This window comes from Scyliorhinus torazame, chromosome 13 (genome assembly GCF_047496885.1).
Source record: "Scyliorhinus torazame isolate Kashiwa2021f chromosome 13, sScyTor2.1, whole genome shotgun sequence".
Classification (NCBI taxonomy): Eukaryota; Metazoa; Chordata; class Chondrichthyes; order Carcharhiniformes; family Scyliorhinidae; genus Scyliorhinus; species Scyliorhinus torazame.
The window spans coordinates 137,075,223-137,095,022 of record NC_092719.1 but is presented as its reverse complement, the minus strand read 5'-3'; the positions used below and the strand labels follow the sequence as shown (position 1 = coordinate 137,095,022).

Genomic DNA, 19,800 nt, shown 5'->3' with positions numbered 1-19,800 from the left:
AAATGCCACACAGGTCCCCACTCAACAACTGGAATGGCCCGTGGCATAGAAGTTCAGGGCGACCGTCACCTTGACGGCCACCGGTGGCGGGTTTTCCACCCCAGTCCCACGCGGTGCCAGGTGTACCATCATGTGGCAGATGTGAGCGACGGTTTCCCAGCTCATCCGCAGTCTCCTCCTGCATGCCCGGTCCGGGAGTTCCTGAAAGGACATGCGGCACCAGTACACACGGGGTCTCATCAGGCGCCTTCTTGGCACCACCTCCTCCTGCCCCTCCTCCTCGTCCACGTCCTGTTGCTCCTCCTCATCTCGTTCCTCCTCCTCCTCCTCTTCCATGGCCTGTCGGGCAAGCAGCTGGCACCTGCCCTTCTGCGGCCCGCTCCTCTGCTGTGGCCTCCGCTTCCTCTCTGAGCCGCATGTGCTCACGCCGCCACATGACTGCATGCAGGGCAACGGCACCGACCATGGCGGTCAACATCGCTGGGTGGTTCATTAGGATCTGCAGGGGGTGAGGGGACACCAAATGTTATGGCGCATACACCCGCACCCAACCAGGTGCCATGGGCTACATAGTCACCATGGCAGCGCGCCACAGCCAAGCATGCCCTCCACCTCTGCCCCATCGGTGCCGGTCCTGCTGCCAGGGCCACCGTTTGATGGCAATGCCCTCACTGGGGGCTTCCGTGGGTGTGGTCCCGGGTCTTCCCCCCAGTGGGTGCCGCTGGTTGGGTGGGGTGGCCGGGGAGGGGGCTGGCACCCACCCATTCGGCCGTGAAGCCTGCGCTGACCCAGCGCCTGGGATGGCTGCCCATCAGCATGGCCATCATAATGATGTCCGTTGCATGGGCAGCACCCTGTCATGGCGGGGGGTCCCCGGCCGCTTAGCCTTGCCCCACCCACTTCCCCGACCCTCCCCCGACCCTGGCAGGCCATCCCACACCCCCCAGCCCTATAGCAGCCACGGCGGTGTCGCTTTCTGGAGCCTGCAGTGTCCCCGCGCCACCCCCTACCACCTCCCACCGCCGCAGCAGCCAGCACGCCAGCTTCATGAATTTCTATACGTGGTTAGAAGCACGTCATCGGGACTCCTGCCCATCCGGGGCGCAGAATCTTTACGGCCCGGAGAATTCGCCGTCGGGGCACCTCACGCGATTCTCCGGGCCGCGCGGTGGGTGCCGCTGTTCCGTCGTGTTGGGGGGTTCGGAGAATCGTGAATCAGCGTCAAACCGGCTTCAACACCAATTTTGCCGTCGGAGCTGATTCTCCGGCCGATCGCGGTTCGCGATTTCGGCGCGGACCTTCGGAGAGTCCAACCCGTGATCTCCAAGATAGAGCAAGGAGTTATCGTCAATAAGCAAGTTGTGATTTCATCTCTCAACCTAAATCGTCATAACTGTTCCTGTCTGCTGATGCTGCCTGACCTGAGCTTTGTCTGAATCTTTTGCTTTTATGTTAGATACTCAGCATCCACAGTGTTTTCCTTTGAACTTGTGGTTATACAATACCATTAAGATATAATCCTTCACAATATGTTTTACAGGAACATTATGGATCAGAATTTGACATTGATCCACAGAAAGCGATATCAGGTCAGATTATCAAACACTTTGTCAAAGTGATAGGTTTTTTAGGATTTCCCTGGAGGAGGAAAGAGAAGAAGGGAAACAGAGCATTGTGGGGCGTGATATCCAGAGCTTAGGACCTAAAGGGATGACTGCCAATGTTGACATGATTAAAATAGTGAATGCTCAAGAGGTCTGTAGCCATCTGGGATGGCCACGTCCCAATTACAAAATGGATACTTGCAAAGACTGCAGGGAAAATTGGACAATACTAAGAAACAAGCATGTGCAAGCTGTCTGTTGATTAGAACCTTAAACGCTCAGACAGGACAGAAACTACCAAACAATTTACATGCTAATCAGCCATCTCCGGGGACAAAAGGGAAACATTTAGATACACAATGTTAGGACAGACTCCCCGGCGCCAGAAGAAGCTAAGACAAAGCAGATTGACAGTCACCAGGACACGCCCAGCGATCAGGAAACCACCCCTCTATTGGAGGAAAATCGATACCGATGATTGGGAAGGACCCAATTAGTTGAGACCAAGTTCAAGGCCTGCCCAAAAGCGCGCCAAGCCCTTTTTAGTATAAAAGGTATTCCCCAAGGGAGAATCTTTCTCCTTTGGCTTTGGCTCTCAGCGAAGAGAGAGACCAGCCGAGCAGCTACAGCAGACCAAGTAAGTCCCAAGTCAACGCACGCTACGAGATAGACGCTCCTAGTTGCTACCCTGTAAAGAGCTCAACCCAGCAGTCTCAGAAACGAGCAACGGCCATTGTTCCTCTGACTGAGTGGGCACCCGAAGCTAAGTATAGGCCTTAGTAATAGTGGTAGTTTAGTTTGTAGAGTTTATGCATGAGTAGATTTGACTGTGTGTAAATAAATGAGCATTGCTTTGAACTTACTAACTGGTGTATCGAGTCATTGATCAGTATTCGGTTCTAAACCTTGTGGCGGTGTCGAAAGATACCTGGCGACTCTTGAGCAAACGTGATTAAATAGAGCCAAATTAAGAACCAACCAAAAGTTAGCAACAGGTCCGAATTGGTGCAATCCAGAGATTGAGGGAGTTTGCTTGGGTGGATGAGGGAGATTACAGAAATAGGGAGGCAATGCAGAGATTTGAAAGCAAGGGTTAAAAATTTCAAATGAAAGCGTTGCTTGTCCAGAAGCTAGTGGAAAGGGTGAGCAGGATTTGGTGCAAGTTAGGAGACATGCAGCAATGTTTTGAATAGCCTCATGTTTGCAGAGGGTAGATGTGGGAGATCATTTGGAGTGGTTGGGAACAACCAAGTCTAGAGTTAACAAAGGCATTGATGAAGGTTTCAGCAGCCGATAAGCTGAGCCAAGGTTAATTTTGGGTAAAGTAATGGAGGTGGAAATAGGAGATCTCAGATTTGGTGCAGACATGTGGTAGGAATCTCAATTGAGGGACAAATATAATATCAGGTTCAAATAGTTTGATTCATACAAACATATGAAATAGGCGAAGTCGGTCATTCAGACTATGAATTCTATTTCACTAATCAATAAGATCATGGCTGATCTGTTTACATTGAGTTTCACATTCACATTCTACCTCCGATGACCTTTAATTCCCTTTTTTTAATTCATTTGTATGGAATGTGGGCTTCACTAGCTAGGCAGCATTTGTTGCCCATCCTTAATTGTCCTTAAGAAGGTGGTGCTGAGTCTCCTTGTTGAACCTCTGCGGTACATGTGGTGTAGGTACACACACTGTTCTATTGGGGGAGAGTTCAAAGGTTTTGCCCAGCAACAGTGAATGAACAGCAAAACATTTCCAAGTCAAGGTGGTGAGTACCTTGGAGGAGAACTTGCAATTGGTGTGTTCCCATGTATCTGCTGTCTCTGTCCTTCTAGATGATAGTGGTCGTGGGTTAGGAGGGTGCTTGGTGAGTTCCTACAGTGCATCTTGTAGATGGTACAAACTGCTGCTACTGTGCATCGGTGGTGGAGGGAGTGAATGTTTGTGGAAGCGGTGCAAATCAAGGCAGCTACTTTGTCCTGGATGGTGTCGAGCTTCTTGAGTGTTGGAGCTGCACTCATCCAGGCAAATGGGGAGTATTCCATCATGCTCCTGACTTGTGCCTTGTAGGTGGTGGACAGGCTTTGGGGGGGGGCAGGAGGTGAGTTTCTCGCTGTCAGATTCCTAGCCTTTGGCCTGCTCTGGTAGCCACAGTATTAATATGGCTAGTCCAATTCAGTTTCTGATCAATGGTAGCCCCCAGGATGTTGATTGTGAGGGATTCAGCGATGGTAATGCCATTGAATGTCAAGGGCGATGGTTTGATTCTCTCTTATTGGAGATGGTCATTGCCTGGTATTTGTGTGGCATGAATTTTACTTGTCACTTGTTAACCCAACCCTAAATATTGTCCACAGGAAGTCCTACTAAGGTATGATTTAAAGAGGATTGGCAGAGGAGGGAGATTGGGAAGGGGCCATGGAAATCAGAAAAGGTGGGGGAGGAGGGAGATCAGAATGGCTGGAGATTGGAGGGAAGGGATACCAGAAAACCTGGGTTGAGAGCTTGGAATAACCAGTCGTTCGGGGAGATCATAATGACCAGTGGAGGAAGAGGTGAGCAAGGTTGGGGGAAGGTTTGAAGTGGAGGCACACAGCCTCATTAAAACCAGAAGTGGCTGCGTATGAGGCATGTTGGCTTTGAAACTATTTTGTTGCCCGACCTAATATTTGAGGGTTAAAATAACTCACTCACCTTCTCCATTCCTTGTATATTCTTTGCTTTTGCTGCCTCAAAGAACACATCCGCATATTCCAAGTTTCATTCAGCATTGTGATAATAACCCCACCCAAGTCATCAAGAGGGCTGGCATGCAATGCAGGAAGACGATGAATGACCTCCTTTGAGCATCTCCGATGAATAACCACCTGTGTGACCCTGGCATCACTCCTGTCTTTGATCCCTGACATCTGTCCTCAAACTCTTATGTGCCAGTAACACTTCATCTACCAGCTTGTCCCTCAAAACCCACCCTCCAGAAACACCCAACACCTGCCCTGCCCTTTTTGGCCAGGCGCCTTGTCCACATATGCCACCAGCTGGAAACTACCACCCCCCCCCCCCCCCCACCCCGCCGCCCCGATAAAACAGGCGTGCCAGTGTCTCACTGTGTCATTTCTGGGTCCTCAAGGATAAAACGGGCCATAATTTAAGGGAGTATTAGGAGACGGGCGAGGGCCTGTCCAAGATACGGGTCCACACCCTCTTTGAAGTAACGGCCATGGGATTTAGAGGGGGGAGGTGTCCGAAGTGCAAGCTGTACCTGGCATGGAGTTCAGCAGGTGCTAAATAAGTGAGAGTCCAATGCAACTTTATTCACATGTCCTATCTCAAGTGAGTCTTTCATTGCCCTCAGCCATGTCCTGTTCAAGAGCTAAGCCCATGTCCTTTGTCTTCGAGGATCCCCATCAGACAAGGCCGGGTCATCAGAACACCCTCCAGACCATCAGAACACCCCAGGTCAGACCTTTGGGGAAAACAGTGCTTTCACCAGCACCATCCACCAGCGCAGAGGCTATCACATCAGTGCGAAATGTTAGAGGTCAGGCTCCTGGTGAGCACCGCACACATGTTGCAACACATCAGTTAGAGGCAGGGACTCCCGAGGGACTGAATAGTCGGAGGGCGGCCCAATCCCAGGGAACAGCTGCCCCCAAGACAGATGTTGCGCCTCTGGAAAAGGCAAATTCAGAGCCAGAATCTACAGGAGAAGGTATCAGCAACATTCCAGCATCTGCAAGTGCAACGGAAGTCCAATTGCCTCAGGCAAAGAAGATGGTGCCAACAATGCGTGGCACCCAGGTCATCATTGAAAGGGTGGCGACCACGGTCGAAGGCCTGGGGCAAGAAGTCAAGGCCATGTGTCAAGAAGTTCAAGGCTTGGAACACACTCTGCATGGCTGAGGCACAGGACAGGAGGGCCCAGCCACAGGAGGATCTGACCCAGGCACAGATAGACATTTCTACGTGTGCCAAAGCTTGGCCCACTCGCAAAGGCTCATGGTTGAGGGCGTAGAGAGCGTTGGCTGGGCACTGACTGACCTCAGCCAGTCACAGTAGGACATCTTACAGCCACAGAGGGACATGACCAAGTCAATGAGGGACATGGTTCACTCGCTGAGGGACATGTCCAAGTCACAGAAAACCATGGCTGAGAGCATCGACACCATGGTTCAGATGAAGGCTAACCTCCAGGATTAGTAGCTCCAGATGACATTGAAGCCTCTGAAGTTCACTCCGGCTGCCCCTCTGTCCAATGGAATAGCCCGGTGGAAGTGAACACCCGAGGGAGGAGGAAGGGATGATGACCATCACGGGGTCTCCTGCAAGGGAGCCGTTGGAACACTGCAGCCCTTCTGAATATCCTCCTCCTGACACTTGTGCATCTAATTGGCAGTGGGCAGAACAGAGTGGCATGTCATCATCAGTGACACTCAAAAGTCAGCTGGGCCAATGCAGGCCCAGACACCTAGAGGATAGTTGCCAAGGGCATCACAGGACAGACAGCGAGACAAGCAGCAGGCCGTGTCCACTCATGATGTGCAATCTGGGGGAACACCTAGAAGGAGCGGGAAACCATGGAAGATCAGAAAAATGGACAATGTAGTTGAACATAGTGAGTTAGGGGGAAAGACACTATGGGCAGGATTCGGGGGCTGGCGTGAATCCCGCCCCCGCCGGTTGCCGAATTCTCCGGCATCGGAGATTCGGCGGGGGCGGGAATCGCGCCGCGCCGGTTGGCGGGGCCCCCCCGGTGATTCTCCGGCCTGGATGGGCCGAAGTCCCGCTGCTGGAATGCCTGTCCCGCCGGCGTGGATTAAACCACCTCTTTTACCGGCGGGACAAGGCGGCGCGGGCGGACTCCGGGGTCTGGGGGGGGGCGCGGGGCGATCTGGCCCCGGGGGGTGCCCCACGGTGGCCTGGCCCGCGATCGGGGCCCACCGATCTGCGAGCGGGCCTGTGCCGTGGGGGCACTCTTTTCCTTCCGCCTTCGCCATGGTCTCTACCATGGCGGAGGCTGAAGAGACCCCCTCCACTGCGCATGCGCAAGGATGCCGTGAGCGGCCGCTAACGCTCCCGTGCATGCGCCGCCCGGCAATGTCATTTCCGTGCCAGCTGGCGCGGCACCAAAGGCCTTTCCCGCCAGCTGGCAGGGCGGAAATCAGTCCGGCGCGGGCCTAGCCCCTCAAGGCTAGGGCTCGGCCGCTCAAGATGCGGACCCGCGATGCCGGACTGATTTGCGCTGTTTTTGGCGCCGGTCGGCGGACATCGCGCCGATTACGGAGAATTTCACCCTATATCTGTAAAAACACACCATTAAACACGTTTTCACCACCAATCCGATCCGCCTCTCACTGTTGCCCCACTGGTGGGAAAGTTGTACTGGGACTGGCCTTAGCCTGTGATGGTTGGAGTGGGGACAGTTCAGGATGCATCGGACTCTTGGGCATCTCACAGGCATCCGGCCTCACCGAGAAGTGACAGGTCATAGGAGCCTCATGGTGAGACTGCCTAGCATGACAGCACTCCCAATCTATGAGCCTGCTCCCTTTAACACAACAAACCAGAATCAATTTAAAAGGCATTTCAACAGCATAAAAATGTTAACACTATACAAAACAAGGAAGAAGAAGAAAAAATTTTAAAATCAAAAATTGATCTCACGATGCCGACTTCACTGGACAACTTCATAATGGAAGCAATCACTAAAACAAATGGAAACAATACTACTGACAAACCAAACAGGCAACTATCCGATAGAAATAATGATTGGATAGAAACATTGATCTTAAATGGGTTAGAGATACAGTTTAACTTGGACACTGGTGCACATGCTAATCTGATAACAGAATCGGATTTGGGCAAAGTAGCAACCCGTCCAAAATATAAAAAGACACATTGTGGATTAACAGACTACAATGGCAATGAAATACCAACTAAAGGTTGCTATTGGAGGACATTACCATTTACCTACGGAATCAAGCTCAAAGAGAATACTGAACCAGTCAGTCATGCTCCCAGATGAGTACCAGCACCTGTGATAGAATGACTGAATGAAGAACTAGATAGGATGCAGCAGAATGGCATCATATCAAAAATTACAGATCCAAATGGCGACCTCAGAATCTGTATAGACCCCAAGGACTTAAATGATAATATAAAAAGGGAACATTATCAGATTACAAAACGTGAAGAAATTACAGCGGAAATGCCCATTGCCAAATTCTTCACCAAACTTGACTCATCTAAGGGATTTTGGCAACTTTGTCTGAATGAGAAGAGTACACGACTCTACACTTTCAACACCCCTTATGGTCAATATTGCTTTAATAGACTACCCTTTGGCATCATTTCAGCATCTGAAATATTTCACCGAGCCATGGAGACAACCATTGAAGGCATTCCAGGTGTATGCGTGTATGTGGACAATGCCATCATAGAGTCCAATACACAGGAAGAACACTATAAGAGACTACTCAATATTCACACCAAGATTGACTCCTATGGAGTCAAAGAAAAATGCCAATTTGGCATTCAAAAATTAACATTTTGGGGAGATGTCATCTCAAAAGATGAAGTGCAACCTGACCAATCAAAAGTCTAAGCTGTTGGTCAAAAACCAACACCAAAGGACTAGAAAGCCCTATCGAGAATGCTCGGGGATGTCAGCTTTATGGGGAAATTCATTCCGAACTTATCAAGTCGGACAACTGAATTAAGAAACCTGATAAAGAAAAATGTTGCATTCATCTGGACTCCACAACATGAAGCGAGATCTTAAGTCATCATTAATCACTGCACCAGTTCTAGCATTCTTAGACTCAACTCGAGTCACCAAAATATCAACAGATGCAAGTCAAAATGGTATTGATGCAGTTCTGCTACAAAAAGCAGACGAAAATTCGTGGAAGCCTGTTGCATACACATCTCACTCCATGCCGCAAACTGAGCAAAATATGCTCAAATTGAAAAAGAGTGCCTAGGTCTCTTGACAGGCATCACCAAATTTCGCTACTATGTCTATGGACTGCCACACTTCTTCGGAGAAACAGGTCACCATCTGCTGGTCAATATAATCAAGAAAGATCTAAATGACATGCCACCGAGACTTCAACGCATGATGGTGAAGCTGTGTCGATATCACTTTGAATTCATATATACACCAGGAAAAAATTTAGTCCTTGCAGATACGTTATCCAGAGCCACAATGCACGAGGATAACAAAGTTATTGACATTGTACTCAGTATTGAAGCACAAGCCAATTTCATCACAACAATGCTACCTGCCACAGATGCCAAACTACAAATAATCAAGGCAGAAACTCTACGAGATACGGCACTTCAGCAAGTGATGCAATATCTTCTTACTGACTGGCCTAAAGGGAAATGTGCAAACTTTCGCAACATCAGAAAAGACCTGAAAACAATAGACAACTTTCTATTGAACATTGTAATTCCATCATGTCTTAGACAAGACATTCTCGCACAAATCCACGAAGTACATCAAGGCATTGAGAAATGTAGAAGAAGAGCACAACAATGGTTGCATTGGCTGGGAATCAACAAGAATATAGACAGTCCCTGGAGAAATTGCCTGATCCTGAACTTAGAACATAGAACATAGAACATTACAGCGCAGTACAGGCCCCTTGGCCCTCGATGTTGCGCCGACCTTTGAAACCACTCTAAAGCCCATCTACACTATTCCCTTATCATCCATATGTTTATCCAATTACCATTTAAATGCCCTTAATGTTGGCGAGTCCGCTACTGTTACAGGCAGGGCATTCCACGCCCTTACTACTCTCTGAGTAAAGAACCTACCTCTGATATCTGTCCTATATCTATCCCCCCTCAATTTAAAGCTATGTCCCCTCGTGCTCGACATCACCATCCAAGGAAAAAAGCTTTCACTGTCCACCCGATCTAATCCTCTGATCATCTTGTATGCCTCAATTAAGTCACCTCTTAATCTTCTTCTTTCTAAAGAAAATAACCTCAAGTGCCTCAGCCTTCCCTCATACGATCTGCCCTCCAGACCAGGCAACATCCTGCTAAATCTCCTCTGCACCCTTTCCAATGCTTCCACATCCTTCCGAGAATGCGGCGACCAGAACTGCATGCAATACTCCAAATGCGGCTGCACCAGAGTTCTGTACAGCTGCAACATGACCTCATGACTCCAAAACTCAATCCCTCTACCAATAAAAGCCAACACACCGTATGCCTTCTTAACAACCCTCTCAACCTGGGTGGCAACCTTCAGGGATCTATGTACATGGACACCAAGATCTCTCTGCTCATCCACACTACCAAGAATCTTACCATTTGCCCAGTACTCTGTCTTCCTGTTATTCCTTCCAAAATGAATTACCTCATATTTTTCTGCATTAAAGTCCATTTGCCACCTCTCAGCCCAGCTCTGCAGCTTATCTATGTCCCTCTGTAACGTGTTACATCCTTCCACACTGTCCACAACTCCACCGACTTTAGTGTCATCTGCAAATTTACTCACCCACCCTTCCACGCCATCCTCCAGGTCATTTATAAAAATGACAAACAGCAGTGGCCGCAAAACAGATCCTTGTGGTACACCACTAGTAACTGGACTCCAGGCTGAACATTTCCCATCAACCACCACCCTTTGCCTTCTTCCAGTTAGCCAATTTCTGATCCAAACTGCTAAATCACCCTGAATTCCATGCCTCTGTATTTTTTGCAATAGCCTACCGTGGGGAACCTTATCAAACACTTTACTGAAATCCAGATACACCACATCAACTGCTTTACCCTCGTCCACCTGTTTGGTCACCTTCTCAAAGAACTGAATAAGGTTTGTGCGGCACGACCTACCCCTCATAAAACCGTGTTGACTATGTCTTATTAAATTATTCCTTTCCAGATGATTGTACATCCTATCTCTTATCAACCTTTCCAAGACTTTGCCCACAACAGAAGTAAGGCTCACTGGTCTATAGTTACCGGGGTTGTCTCTACTCCTCTTCTTGAACAAGGGGACAACATTTGCTATCCTCCAGTCTTCTGGTACTATTCCTGTAGACAATGATGACATAAAGATCAAAGCCAAAGGCTCAGCAATCTCCTCCCTAGCTTCCCATAGAATCCTCGGATAAATCCCATCCGGCCCAGGGGACTTATCTATTTTCACACTTTCCAGAATTGCTAACTCCTCCTCCTTAAGAACCTCAAGCCCTTCTAGTCTAGTAGCCTGAATCTCAGTATTCTCCTCGACAACATTGTCTTTTTCCTGTGTGAATACTGACAAAAAATATTCATTTAGCACCTCTCCTATCTCCTCGGACTCCACACATAACTTCCCACTACTGTCCTTGACTGGCCCCACTCTTACCCTAGTCATTCTTTTATTCCTGAGGAGTGGGTTGGCAGATAGTCTCACAAATCAAGCTGTGAGAGGAACAGTGTGCAAGGGAGGGTTCCAGCAGCCACTGGTGCATGCGTCCTTTGTTTGGGGCCAGCTTTGTTAATTCCCAGTTTCCCCTGCTGTGGAGCTCTGCATCTAAGGAGTCCAATGAGGTGTCCCAACACCTGGTGGTCCGGCGATTGAGCATGGCTATGCCCACCCCCTTGACTAGACTGCTGATACATGAGGGTTTCCAGATTGATAAGGTATATGGATATCTACATGACCAGGAGACCTCAGAGGATTTCCAGGATACTGGCAGCAGTCAACCTTTTAAACAGTCAGGAGCCTGTAAGTAATACTTAAGCGGTGAGTTGCTCGTCTTTTACAGCAGTAATGGGGGTTCGGGCACGGCACCCCGATCCCGAGGGGGACACCGCAAGTCCACATCCTTGCCACCAAGTTGGTCCCATACACGCCCCAGCAAGCCCAAAGTCATTGAAAATGGTGCTTACCTCCTTGTTTGTAAATACTTGCACCAAATCATGCCCGTGTGCCAGCCGGCTGGGGATGGATGGTGGAGCATAATGGGGAGGTGGAGATTCAGGCTTCCAGCCTGTTAATGGCCAATCCCATTTTTGGGCCAACTCAAGATTCTCCGCCCAAATGGGATTCCCGGTCTTAACTATGGGGAACAGAGAATCCCAGCCTATTATTGAGCATGTGCGGCCTCATTTAAAATTCACTTCTGCTGTGCACACGGTTGTTACAATCCAATAGATACAGAATTCAATGTCCCCGACTGTAGAAGTGGATTTTAAATGAGGCTGCACGTGCTTCATGGTGCTGCCTGTTATACACAAACAACTTGGGTAAAATCACATTTACTGCAAATCAGACATATGTTATTTTCTGGCTTGAGACAACTGTTTACAAAATCATAGCACGTGGTGTCACATAATTCGCCTTTGGGCGCTTATTAATCACTGAATAACTGTTAATCTGATACTTGATATGTATTAATCTATTCTGTGATTTGTAGTATCTGTAAGAAGTCTTACAACTCCAGGTTAAAGTCCAACAAGTTTGTTTCGAATCACTAGCTTTCAGAGCACTGTTCCTTCTTCTTTCTTCACCTGAGGAAGGAGCAGTGCTCCGAAAGCTAGTGATTCGAAATAAACCTGTTGGACATTAATCTGGTGTAGTAAGACTTCTTACTGTGCTCACCCCGTCCAACACTAGCATCTCCACATCATTGTATTATCTGATCAGCAGAGGTCAGAAGTGAGTGATTTGCAGTGACCAGTTAACACAGGCTGTCCTAGTTAAAATTGAATTGGTTTCAAAACATTTTAAAACAAGCAGAAAATACAGCAAAAACTCAGCAGGTCCAGCAGCACATGTGGAGAGAGAGAACAGGGTTTATGTTTTGAGTCAATTTCAGCATTTAGGTCTGCTCTACTGTGAAATGTGTGCTTCCTGTTTGTGACAATGGGTGCAACGCATGCATCAATGAAATTAATCTAAAAGTTTTTTAATCCTTTCAATTACAAAATATGTTCAACTTGTTATTCCAGCTCCACAGCATCGGTCAGCAAGCAATTTAAGAAGTTTTAACAGAAGGGTTTAACGAAACATCCCATTCAACAGAACAGTTCTGTTACAAACACACGCATGTGGAAATGTTAACATTAGCTATAAAGTTTGGGAAATAAACGTTTTGCTGGTGTACTATTTTAATACATTTTAAATGTTGCAAACAGTTTTAACTCAAGAAGTTTCATTTCTGGAATGGATTTGTCACAAAGGTTCCTTATTTTTCTAACCTTCAGCTATGCAAAAACAGCAATCACCATGTCAGCTGAAAGAAAATGCTTGAATTTAACCTTTTTCAAAGCAAGGCTGTTTATGGGCACGATTTAACAGTTGAACTCCTATAATGGAAATGCACTCGTGGGAATGCCGGGTAACACAAAGAGAAGCGCAGCACAAGTGGAAGGCACAGTATGCACTTGTTTATGATGCCAAATTTACTGTTGTTGCAACTTGAACTGCCTCAAGCTGTGGAACGTCCCTATGTAAGTGAAGCAACCCAACTATTAATTTTTCTGTTTCCAGTTGTGTATGGGGTTTAACAGATTATAGGCTTTTGCAGCAATCACACTATAATCAAGAGTTTCGGTCCTTCATTCAAAATGTACTCTGCTGTGTGCTTCTATCCTTTACTGAGTCATGAAATCTCCGACAGCTCTTATTAAACGATTCCCAATAAGACAAAGTGAATATATGTAATGTTTTTGTGCCATGTCCTTCATCATAATTGGAATTGTAAGCAGGCAACAGATAATTAGAATGACATCCCTGCAAATGCTTATCAAGCAATTTCAACACCCTCAAATTGCGGGTTATATACAAGCCTCATTTGATAAAATCTGAATGAACATGAACATTCTCGTACATTTCATACATCACCGACAACTACCGCAAATATTTATTAGAGCACCGAAAGCAAATATCTAGCCAACCTACCATTCTGCCGCTCCCATGCAGAATCAATTTGAAATTCTTGGAACAGAAAAAGGAAATTCTTCATCTTGTTGTTTATCGCCACTTCAGAAGGCTAATTTTAAACGTTCTGAAGTTTTTAACTCATCTAGAATTGGATAATCCTGCATTCTATTCCACTTGTTGCACAAATTATTTTATGTAGCATTTTTACTTTGTTTTCTAACATTGAACAGAGAAGATGTAAAACTTAACTTGGTAAATTTATTTTTAAAACAAATTTTGGAAATGTTAGGGCGGCACGGTTGCACAGTGGTTAGCAGTGCTGCCTCACGACGCCACGGACCTGGATTCAATCCCGCTCAGTCACTGTCCATGTGAAGTTTACACATACTCCCCGTGTCTGCCTGGGTCTGTGTGGGGCTCATCCTCACAACCCAAAGATGTGCAGGGTTGGTGGATTGGCCATGCTAAATTGCCCCTTAATTGGAAATGTTTTTTTCACAAATTTAGAAATGTTGTTGAAAAGACTAAATTTCCCACGTGGCTTGTTAAAATGCTTCAACAGATCAAATATGTTGAAGGTAACAGAAAAATGTTGCAGATCATGTGAACACAACTAATGTCTTTTGCAAAACTGAATTGTGACTCGAAGCAGGCTCTTATTAAGATACCCCAATGTAAGAATAAAGCTCTTCCCCTTTCCAAGTATTGGATTAGCAATACTCGTTTAACATGAGGTGGTGATGGGATGCAGGTTAGTTTACTGCATTTCCCCGAGTTTCTATTCTCAAACACACTGGGTGTGGGAGACACTGATGGTTTACGACACGGAAAATAGGTTGGGTGGGCTTTATTTATCTTAGCAGAATGCTAGAGGGCCACTGAGGGGGATATTTCTTGTGAGCTAGAGGTTTTTGACATGAGGTAGTTGGTGGACCTGTGGAGAAATTAGTGAAATGTGTGGAATAAAGCAAAGGAAAACAGTGACATACATATCAAAGCAATTTGAATGTGGGCCTGCCCAGACACCACCATGAGTGTTTGCTCATTCCTACACACCTTCAAGCAGTAACAGCTAATAGTGATGACCTTAATTCTTGCACTGAAGCCTCTGCATACACATAGATAGAGCAGGTACGCCAACCAAGAATAGATATTTAAGAGTGCAAGGTATACTTAATAAATATTTACCTTAAGACTGCTGTAAAATCAATTTTCCTCCATCTGTACACAACCAGATAAAAAGACCAGGAGATTCACACAGACTGAGATTGTCTCCTTCCTCCTGCCATTCATCTCCTCTGAAGATGTGTTGCAATTTATAGTTCCACCAATGTAAAATCCATCTGAAAGTTGGGCTAAGCTCTGCAATCGTGTTTCATTCTTCTGAGTGAGAAATAAACATTTCCCGATGAGTGAACTCATTTTATGTTGGAAAATGGGTGTTGCCACACAGGCTAAGAATCTGCAATTGGGCAGACGTTACAGATGGGCGTAGTGTGCAAGATTAACCTTTGAGTTACCAGTCGAAGCTTATTTTGTGTAAACTAAATGGACTTTTTGCAATATTTGGCAAGACACTCAACTATATTTGTTGGAAATGAAGAAAATGAGTTGTGTGCCCCCCCTCCACCCCAACCCCCACCGCCGCACTACTCTGGAACAACAGACCGAATCAAATAACATCCTACGTGTCTGTGACTATAGTACACTATCTCCACTGGTCCTTCTTGACCTTTCTGCAGCATATTACATGGTCAATCATGCCATCTTCTTCCAGTGCCTCCTCTCTATTTTCCAGCTGAGTGGAAAACCTCCACTCGTAAGTATCCAATCATAGTGGGAGAATTGCTTCTTACCTCACTGTCATTAGCTCTAGAATCCCCCAAGGATCAGTCTTCAGCCCCCAACTCATTCCCATTTACATTCTGCCACTTAGCAACATTAACTTAATGTTGAGGGTGATTCTACATTCCGCCAGCCGTGTGTTTCCTGGCGGTATGCCATTATTTTTATCCGCTGCTTGTCAATGGAATTTCACATTCTAGACACCCCATGTCGCCGGGAAACCAGCGGGCGGAGGTGCTCTGTGTGGTGATACACCACTGTACTTCCCGAGCATTGGACATAGTTATATAATAGTTGTGTGTAACATGGCCCTGTAATCCTGTGTATTGTACTGTGTATTGTACTGTAGCTCTGTAGAGGTTTGGTCACCTGTATGTAACCTGACCTGGCCACGGAGAGCTCCGCCTTGGCCACTCCCCCGGGAGTAGGTATAAGACCCCGCTTCTGAGACCTGGCCCATTTTGTCTGGGGTCGTCTGTGTCGGGTAAGCTTCCTATGTAGTGTATTAAAGCCTTGGTTAAAGTCTCACATGTCTTTGTGGTTCTTGACGCTTAGTGCATCAATTTAATACACTACAATTATAATGGAGGCTGCTCTGAAACCCGACAAGCTCTCGCTCGACCCCCACGCTCCACGCGCGGATCACCTTTTCAACTGCTGGCTCCGGTGTTTCGAGGCCTACCTGGAAGCATCCTCCGCCTTCGCCAAAACGGACGCTGACCGACTCAACCTCCTGTGCTCACGGCTCGACTACGGGCTTTTCGACCTCATCACGGGAACAACGACCTACGCCGATGCCATCGTGAAGCTCAAAAGCCGGTATGCACAGACTGTTAATTCTATTTATGCCCGCCACCGCCTCGCCTCCCGGCACCAGCAGCCGGGTGGACCCCTATCCGTGTTTGTTCTGGGCCTCCGTGCCCTCGCGCTCACCTGCAACGCGCCAGCAGTATCCACTGAGCAGAACACTGAGGCCCTGGCGCTCGATGCCTTTGTCGCCGGCATCGCTTCCGCCCTAATTCGCCAACTCCTACTGGCACAAACTACCCTGACTCTGGACACGGCAGTCACTATGGCAGAGGCCCAACAGGCAAACTATGACAATAATGCGTCCCACACGCCTGCCCAAACTTCCTATGCGCCTGCCCACGTTCCCTACATGGCTGCTACCTCCCAGCAACAACCCCTGTAAGTCACGGCCCACCCAGCCACACCAGCAGTAAAAATAATGCCTGGGCCCCAGTGTTACTTTTGTGGCCAGGCAAAACACCCCAGGAAACGCTGCCCTGCTATAGATGCTACCTGTTCAGCCTGTGGCAAGAAAGGCCATTTTGCAAACGTCTGCCGCTCCACCGCTGCCTCGGGGTCCAACACCGCGGCCTGCTACTCAGGGGCGCCGCCATCTTTGATTATCCCCGGCCTGGCTTCCTTCACTTCCGGTCCGCCGCCGATCGTCGCTTCCGGGCCCGCCCCGCCGCCGATCGTCACTTTCGGACCTGCGCACTCGACCAAAATGCTGCAAACAACTGAGATGTAGCCAACGACAGCAACCTGGCCTCCAACAGAAGCCTACGATGCCTGGGTGCTGCCACCTTCTTCCGCAGGCCGCTCCCTGGATCCGGCACCCTTCTCCACAGCTCCACCATCGCATCCATCATCCTCAACCAGGACCGACCGCATCAGCTCGCCAGATCCACCATGGAGGTTCAGGTAAATTGTTTCACTGTTACCTGCCTCTTCGACAGCACGGAGAGATTCCTCCACCCGGACACCGTGCGCCGCTGCTCCCTCAAGGTACTACCCACGCGCAGGCATATTTCCATGGCCTCCAACTCCCAGTCGGCCGAGGTTTCGGGCTTCTGCGTTGTCACCCTCTCAGTGAACGGCACGGTGTTCCAGGATTTCAAATTCATGGTCCTCCCTCACCTCTGCGCTGCCGCGATCCTCGGCCTGGGCTTCCAATGCCACCTGCGCAGCCTCACCTTGCATTGTAACGTGGCCCTGTAACACCCCCCCCCCTTCACTGTTTGCTAATCTCACCCTCGACTGCAAGCCCGTGGCTACTAAAAGTCGGCGTTACAGTTTCAGGGACCGCCAATTCATTCGAGCGGAGATTAAGCGCCTTCTCTCGGAAATGATCATTGCTCACAGCACCAGCCCCTGGCGAGCCCAAGTGGTGGTAGTCAAGTCTAGCGAGAAATACCGCAGGGTCATTGACTACAGTCAGACCATCAACCGGTACACGCTGCTTGATGCGTATCCCCTCCCCCGCATATCTGACATGGTCAACCGGATTGCACAGTACCGGGTGTTCTCCACCATAGACTTGAAATCCGCCTACCACCAGCTCCCTATCCGCCCAGAGGACCGTAACTTCACGGCCTTCGAGGCGGACGGCCGCCTCTACCACTCTTAGGGTACCCTTTGGCGTCACCAATGGAGTCTCGGTCTTCCAACGGGAGATGGACCGAATGGTGGACCAGAACAGACTGTGGGCTACCTTCCCGTATCTGGACAACGTCACCATCTGCGGCCACAACCAGCAGGACCATGACATCAACCTCACTAAATTCCTCCAAACTGCCAAACGCCTCAATCTTATGTACAAAGAGGCAAAATGTGTTTTCGACACCACCCGTCTCGCCATACTCGGCTACGTGGTGGAGAACGGTGTCCTCGGCCCCGATCCCGACCGTCTGCGCCCCCTTCTCGAACTCCCCATTCCCACCTGCCCCAAAGAACTGAGGCGATGCCTCAGGTTCTTTGCCTACTATGCCCAGTGGGTGCCCGAGTACGCTGACAAGGCCCGACCCCTCCTCCGTTCCACCTCATTCCCCCTCCCACCCGAGGCCTGCCAGGCCTTTCACCTCCTAAAAACCGCTATTGCCAAAGCCGCCATGCATGCGGTAGACGAGTCTGCACCATTCCAAGTTGAGAGCGATGCCTCCGACTTTGCCCTGGGTGCCACCCTCAACCAGGCGGGCAGGCCCATCGCCTTCTTTTCCCGCACACTCCAAGGCCCCGAGATCCGCCACTCCTCTGTTGAGAAGGAGGCACAGGCCATAGTGGAAGCCGTCCGGCACTGGAGGCACTACCTGGTCAGAAAACCATTTACCCTCGTTACTGACCAACGATCAGTTGCGTTCATGTTCGACAACAAACAACGAGGTAAAATCAAAAATGATAAGATATTACGGTGGAGGATCGAACTCTCCACCTACAATTATAGTATCTTATACCGGCCAGGTAAGCTCAATGGTCCTCCTGATGCCCTGTCCCGTAGTACTTGTGCCAACGCACAGGATGACCGACTGCGGGCACTACATAATGACCTCTGTCACCCGGGCGTCAGGCGGTTCTACCACTACACCAAGGGCCACATCCTGCCCTTCTCAGTCGAGGTGGTCAAGGCCATGACTAGGGACTGCCAAGTCTGTGCGGAGTGCAAGCCGCAATTCTACAAGCCAGACAAGGCGCACCTAATTAAGGCTACCCGCCCCTTTGAACGTCTCAGCATTGACTTCAAAGGGCCCCTCCCCACCCACAACCGCAACACGTACTTCCTCAATGTCATCGACGAGTACTCGCGGTTCCCCTTCGCCATTCCCTGCCCCGACACGACCTCCGCCACCGTCATCAAAGCGTTGCACGACCTCTTCATGCTGTTCGGTTATCCCAATTACATTCACAGTGACCGGGGCTCCTCCTTCATGAGTGAGGAGCTGCGTCGGTACCTGCTCGCCAGGGGCGTTGCCTCGAGCAGGACGACCAGTTACAACTCCCGGGGGAACGGACAGGTGGAGAGGGAGAACTCAACAGTTTGGAAGGCCGTGCTGCTAGCCCTCAAGTCCAAAGGCCTACCAGTCTCCCGTTGGCAGGAGGCCCTCCCTGCCGCACTCCACTCCATCCGGTCCCTTTTGTGTACGTCCTGCTCCGCAAGCACGTGCAGACCTCTAAGGCGGAGCCCCTGGTGGAGAGAGTCCGTCTCCTTCACGCCAACCCACAGTACGCGTACATAGCGTACCCCGACAGGCGTGAGGAGATCGTCTCCATCAAGGACCTGGCCCCCTCTGGGGCCTCTGCCGCCCCCGCCCCGCAACCTCCATACCGCTCTCTCTCTGCCCCCGTCGATCCCTCGGCCTGTTACTACTCCGTGCCAGCCGCTGTCATCCCGCAGTCTCGCCTCGAGCCAGCCGAAGCGGTGGGGGACGTCATGCCGCCTCGCGACCCAGCACCACCGACCGCACGGATACCGCCGGACACTACCTCAGCGCCGCAGCTCCGACGTTCAAAGAGATCGACCAAACCCATCGTTCGTCTCGACCTCTGATGACACGGAACCTCCTGATGGACTCTGTTCGTTACTCCCTGTTTGTTCACTGTGTTTGCTACTCCATATTTTCACCCCGGACTTCCTTCTAAACAAGGGGTGAATGTGGTGATACACCACTGTA

The 19,800-nt window shown here is 49.2% G+C and overlaps 1 protein-coding gene across 11 annotated transcripts in view; it reads right to left on the bottom strand.

Moving 5' to 3' along the window:
- Positions 1-19,800, bottom strand: part of chl1b (cell adhesion molecule L1-like b) — a 1,336,546-nt gene that overhangs the window by 929,222 nt on the left and 387,524 nt on the right. The window contains exon 1 of one of the 11 annotated variants that reach the window (XM_072472188.1): positions 14,690-14,878. The exons of the other annotated variants lie outside the window; for them this stretch is intronic. The gene's annotated coding sequence lies outside the window, so the exon portion shown is untranslated. Of the gene's footprint in view, positions 1-14,689; positions 14,879-19,800 lie in introns of those variants that run through there. 11 annotated transcript variants of the gene reach the window in all.